Source organism: Mirounga leonina, unplaced genomic scaffold (assembly GCF_011800145.1).
Source record: "Mirounga leonina isolate KUSES-001 unplaced genomic scaffold, KU_Mleo_1.0 Mir_176, whole genome shotgun sequence".
Lineage (NCBI taxonomy): Eukaryota > Metazoa > Chordata > Mammalia > Carnivora > Phocidae > Mirounga > Mirounga leonina.
Genome location: NW_023270454.1, coordinates 40,829,071 through 40,835,708, shown reverse-complemented (window position 1 = coordinate 40,835,708; position 6,638 = coordinate 40,829,071). Strand labels below are relative to the sequence as shown.

The 6,638-nt window shown below is 36.3% G+C and overlaps 1 pseudogene; it reads right to left on the bottom strand.

Annotated features, from left to right (window-relative positions):
* Positions 1 to 4,138: 4,138 nt before the first annotated feature.
* On the bottom strand, positions 4,139 to 5,200 carry LOC118022544 (annotated as a pseudogene).
* Between the last annotated feature and the right edge of the window lie 1,438 nt (positions 5,201 to 6,638).

Sequence of the window (6,638 nt, the reverse complement as noted above, 5' to 3'; positions counted from 1 at the left end):
TTACCAGCACTTGCCTTCTTTTCTGTAAAGTGGTGCAAATTGCTACCAATAACAAAACTCTCCTCCTAGTATAGAACATTGTTAACTTTTTCTGTCAACTGAATGACTGGTTAATATTGAAAGCTTAAGCCTATGTCACTTTGGACTGCAGTAAAAATGCTTATTGAAAGCAATTTAAGGTAGGAAAACAAGCTATTAGATAGTATTTTTATTTATATTACCAAGTAGGGAATTCATAAAATCATACAGAAATCTGCATGCAACCTAAAATAAATGTCTGTATAATTTTAAAAGTTGAGGTTTCTAACATTTCAGAAAATGTTCTTTTCTTTAAACCTGGAAGGTTTATCAATATATATTTATGAAGTTAAAATGAAGTTAAGATAAATATTTTGGTTCAGCAAAAATGGAAATAGCTGTAAATAAGAGATTACTTACGTTTTTCTATCTTTTACAATCCCCTAATGAATGATTTTATTTAGAGAAGCCAATGAGATATGCCTAAGTTGAACTAAGAGTTATTATTATCACATGTCTTATATACATGGGATTTAGATTCACACTGAGATATGTACCATTTCAAGCTTTTTTTTTGGTATAAAAATGTTAATAACTGAAGATAAAAAAGGTAATACTTCAGTTTGTAATTATTAGATTATATTTTAAATTTATTTTAGCTTAGATTCATGACTCAAAGAATGGAGATCTATTAATGTAACAGTGTGTTAATTGATTGCTTTCAGAATCTAACCTCACAAAAATGAATGGCCAACTCAAGAAGCAACACCATATTAGGCACCACAAGTCTGTATAAATAAGTACAGACATTAACATAAAAACCAATAAACTCTATTTCCGGTTCCCGTTATCCCACTGTGCAGGCAGAAGTATTGGCTGTTTCCAGTCCAAAACCAAAGAGCTGGGTCATTTCTGACAGATAAATTTCTACAAGAGGAAAGGGAATGCAAAGCAATATACAATCAAATATACTCAAGATAAAATTTACACTAATCTGCTGATTTTTATTTATACTCTTTTATATACATCCCAGGAAAACCTAGTTGGTGAGTTTTGTGCTCATTGATTTCAGATAATCATTTATGACTACATCTCTGATTTTCAGAAGATGGTGGAAGCATGGGATTGGAAGGGAAAAAAAATCAAATATCATCATGAGATAAGATTGTATAAATATATAAGGAAAAAAGGGAACAAGATTGATTATGGCTGGTTAAATATGTAATCATGTATCACTTCTAACAACCATTTTCATATCTACAAATTGGACTTACCACCAGTTATTAAGTCAAGCATTCAAGCTCTTTAACTTAACATAAAAAGGCAAGAGATATTTCGGCAAGCCTCAGTGCAAATTAGAGGAATATTTTAAAAAGACTGTTGAGATTTATATTTTTTAGAATCTCTTAAGTGGTCAATATAAAGAGAAACAATATGAACCTATTACTAACCTGCACCATGATCCCAAAACCTGTACAGAAAGTATGAACATCTTAACACTAAAAACACACAAAATCTCACCAAAGAGTAGGAACAGTGTCTTAAACATCTCACTTTGTTCCTAACAACCATGCATACTCCCAGGGCTAACATGAGAACTATTATTCACTGTTATAGTCACCTTTACACAAATCTCTCTGAAAAGCCTACAACAATATCACAACTGGCCTATGCCCAGTCTACTGGTAATGGCTCAGTGAATCTCTATTCAAGATGATTTAAGAAAGACTATGGAGTAAAGTAGAAAAAGGCTCACCCCGTCACCTAGTTCTACGAGGTATATACTGTCATACTTTAAGAGATTGGTAAGCAAAAAAATTAAGGCTGTTACATATTCTTCATGGTTCTATAAAAGTGTTTCACCAATAGATGAAAATTCCACCAAAAACACATTTTCAAGTTCATTCTAACACTACAAAAGTTGTTTAATTGATTTCATTCATTTAGTCAACTAGGCAAAATTCTATTGATTCTGTAGTAAAATGGCTTATAAAAAGAAAAGGGAACATTTATAACATTAGGGAATTAGAAAAACAATCTTGTTTTAACACTGCTATAGATACAACCAGATTCTAACATTCTATTTATGTAACTAGAATTTACCATTTAAAATGGCATTTAGCTGTTTGTAGTTACATTATTAGCTTTAAACATCTTGAAATAATCGAAGTATTTTAAAACACTTGTCTGAGAATATAAGTCATTTGGTATAATATGCCAAACTCCTATAAAATTTCTCAGAGAATAAATTCACAGCTGCATATTTTGAACATACATATCCATTAAGTCAAATTTGCACATGGGCACTCATGACTGAAATGCCAAGCATGCCAGACTGATTTTCAAACTATGAGTATTGAACTCTACACATCAATTTCTGAAACTTGATGTCTACTTATTTATACCAGAGATCTAACTTCCTTCAAATACCAATTGCCTCCCCCTTATCCCCAAACAAAATAAAAAATACACTAAAAAACAAGATAAAACAAAACAAAAGCCCTCTATCATAAGTATTTATTTCACATTTTGTTATATCTGATTTTAACTATAGAACAAAATCTAGAATATCTACGTTAAAAAGCATTTTTTTAAAAGATTTTTTTTAAAATTTATTTAACAGAGATAGAGAGAGAGCTAAGTAGGCAGAGCAGCAGACAGAGGGAGAGGGAGAAGCAGGCTCTCCCCTGAGCAGGGAGCCCGATGTGGGGCTTGATCCCAGGACCCTGAGATCATGACCTGAGACGAAGGCAGCCACTTAACCGACTGAGCCACCCAGGCGCCCCTAAAAAGCATTTTTGATTAGAAACTATTTGACATAGTAAACTTTTAAAAACTGAAACTTACAGGGGCGCCTGGGTGGCTCAGTTGGTTAAGCGACTGCCTTCGGCTCAGGTCATGATCCTGGAGTCCCGGGATCGAGTCCCGCGTCAGGCTCCCTGCTCGGCGGGGAGTCTGCTTCTCCCTCTGACCCTACCCCACTCATGTACTCTCTCTCTCTCTCATTCTCGCTCTCTCAAATAAATAAATAAATCTTTAAAAAAACAAAACAAAACTGAAACTTACAACCTAAATGAACATATTTAGTATATGGAATCATCAATACAGTGCAGAACCTGACATGGGGTTCGATCTTACAGCCCAGAGACCATAACCTTAGCTGAAATCAAGAGTTGGACACAGAACCAAATGAGCCATCCAGGAGCCCCTAAAAGAAATGTTTTTCAATATTCAATTCAAAAAGACATACCACCAACATAGAAGGTAAATGTATTTCATTCTCCCAAACACATATTTTTATATAAGTATCCTCAATTATCTATGCAAGAGACTGATATTTCAAGAATAAATTCATGGGGTGCCCAGCTGGCTCAGTAGGGAAAGCATGTGAGTCTTGATCTCAGGGTCGCGAGCTCAAGCCCCAGGTTGGGTGAAGAGCTCACTTAAAAAAAAGAGAAAGGGGGGGCTGGATAGCACAGTCAGTTAAGTGGCCGACTCGATTTCGGCTCAGGTCATGATCTCAGGGTTCTGGGATCAAGGTCCAAGTTGGGCCCCATGCTCAGTGGGGAATCTGCTTGAGGATTTTCTCCCTCCCTCTCCCTCTGCTCTTCCCCCAGCCCCTGCTCTCTCTCTCTCCCTCAAATAAATAAATCTTAAAAAAAAGAATAAATATGAATCTCACTTACAATGCATTAAGATTACAATGTTTACACTGAACACCTAGAATGTGTACTATAATTAAAGTAAAACTAAAAAATTTATCCTAGAATACTCTCCTTGCTTACATTCAACAAACATAAAACAGATGAAAGTCACAGAATCATGTTAAATTCATAATAATTCACATATAACATAGATTAAATTATCAAAGAAAGGATTAAACTGACATCTTCATAGCTCTTTGTAGATTCAACATTTCTATGCCTCCACATACTGATAGCAGTAAGCATATTTCTTGACATCGTTCAATCTATTTAAAAAAATTGACTGTATAGAAGCCATAATTTATAAATCAAGGTAACGAAGTGAAATAACAATTTTCATTAATATTGGCTTTTTAGAATTTCTTAAGAAAAGATATACAAAGATTGCTCAGCTGCCTATGAATAATTAAATTTCTTTACTTAAGCACTTTTAATACAGTAACCACAGGCTTCATTTCGAAGTTTTTGTTAAAACGAACAATTGCTTACTCAGGGAAATCACCCTCAATAGTGGGGTATTTGGCTTGAATCACAGCCCATGATTCCTAAAGATATGTGAAGCCAGTGACTTGAATAAAGAGTATTTCTACCCTCCTTTTCAGTAACTTCTGTCTCAAAGCCCTTATATTCTTTGTAGACTTCAAGGTAAGCATGCAGCCTCTGACCCTGGTGTTCCCTGTCTGGATAGAGAATATAGTCTACATCACTTGCACCTACAAATTCACTGAAATGATTTCTAATATCATGTAGCAGGTATTTGTGTCAAGAATTTTGTAATCAACGAGCTGTATGTCACCTTGTTTCTTGCTGTAGATTCTATTCTTACACAATAGCTCATTACGGCAAAGCACAACTAGTAATTTCAGGTTGGAAAGATTCTCCTTGAAATAAGTCATCTCCTCCTGAAGACTGAGGGCTTCGTATATTGCTTAGGAACATGTTATTAATGTCTTTATCTGCAAATGCTGTAGGAATGAGAGAGAAATATATTCCCACCTGTAGTCATAGATTAGATTTGGGAATCCAACCATTGAGTGCATGACTAGTTTGGATTTTAGCAAGCTGATGAGCTATTTGCCTGAAAAAGGCTGAGTTGCAGATGCATTTTTGATCCAATGTTTTTCTCTGTATAACTTTATAGCATAGTTCATTACAAGGTACAGTAGAACGGTGGTGCACAGCTATGAGCTTGCAACACTCAAAACCTCTTCACTTCCTCATCTCACCAACTAACAAGTCAGTCTTACTGTGATTAACTTCTCACCAGGACTGAATCTTCCATTATATTACCCACATCACAGCCAGGAAATTTGTAATTTCATCTATAAAGATGTGCAGGTCCCCTCCTGGGTGTGTGTGTTGGGGGGGGTCCCCCTGTGGCCACAGGTGTTGAAGGTGGTTTAGAGATCCTCCTGGCAGCTCTATTCCTCCTGATCCTGAATCGTGATGTTCAACTTGAGCACCTCCAGGGAGCCCATTGATGTAACCGTCGACAGTCCAGGAGACAATAGAGACCACTGTACAGAAAGTGACAAAAACCAGGGTGGGTGCTGACTAGCTGGCAGATACTTTTGTCCTGTGACTTCCTGAGACACTCCAAGCATCTGATGCCTTCTGTTTAGGTGTTTACAATTTAGGATCTCACGTTAGTTTACTCCAAATCACTGCTCCAAAGCTGGTTAATATTCACCTCCTTTCCTCTCTATAGGATCAATAAAGATGTTTTTGTCCTCAAATTTTAGGCTTTGAGGTTGTGGCTGTGGCTCTGGTTTCACTGATGATAGGATATTCTTTGCTTTCCCCTGTTCCGTTTGTTTCTTATTGATACTATGGCTAAGAGAGGAATTTTAAAAACCTTTACTAGGCCCTCACCCAGATGAAAACTCAGGTAGTGTTTTCTTAATACAAAGCAGCAGTTCTCAATTCTGGCTGCACATTAGACTTGGAGGCCCTTTCAAAATTCCAGGGACCCGACTACATGCCAGGCCTTTAAACCAGAACTTTTGGAGTTAGACCTAGGCATCAGCCATTTAAAAAATTTTCCAAGTGATTCTAATGCTCACCCACCAATGTTAGGTCTCAGACTTCTTTCTCTATGTGTTTTTGTTTTGTTTGTTTCATTTTGTTTTTATTTGAGAATATGTGTAAATTTGTACCCTATCCACATAAATTTATCTTCGTGAAACCCATTCAATTATTTTTAGCATCAACAAATTTCAATGAAAACTTATTTTTCCAATGTCTTCAACTGAACTAATATCAGATTAAGATGAATTATTTTCACAGTGATACTTTTTTTTAGGAACAAATAATTATTACTAGAAACTATTAAATCATACAATATACAGAGTAAGATTGAAAAAGATGCAGAGAGAAATGAGATTCATACTGAAGAGTGCTTCATTCTGTTAGCTGAGGCTGCCATAACAAAGTACCACAGACTGGAGGCTTAAATGACAGAAATTCATTTTCTCACAGTTCTGGAGGTGAGAGGCCAAACTCAGGATGTCAGCACAGGTGGTTTTTTTCTAGGCCTCTCTCCTTGGTTTATAGGTGTCTGCCTTCTCTCTGTGTCTGCACATAGTCTTCCCTCTGTACCTGTCTGTGTTTTTTATTTATTTATTTATTTATTTATTTATTTATTTATTTATTTATTTAAAGATTTTATTTATTTATTTGACAGAGAGATAGAGGGCATAAGTAGGCAGAGAGGCAGGCAGAGGGAGAGGGAGATGCAGGCTCCCCGCTGAGCAGGAAGTCTGATGCGGGGCTCGATCCCAGGACCCCAGGATCATGACCTGAGCCGAAGGCAGCCGATTAACCGACCGAGCCACCCAGGCGCCCCTGTGGTTTTTTTTTTTTTTTTTTTTAAGATTTTATTTATTTATTTGAGAGAGAGAGAGCATGAGCAGGGGG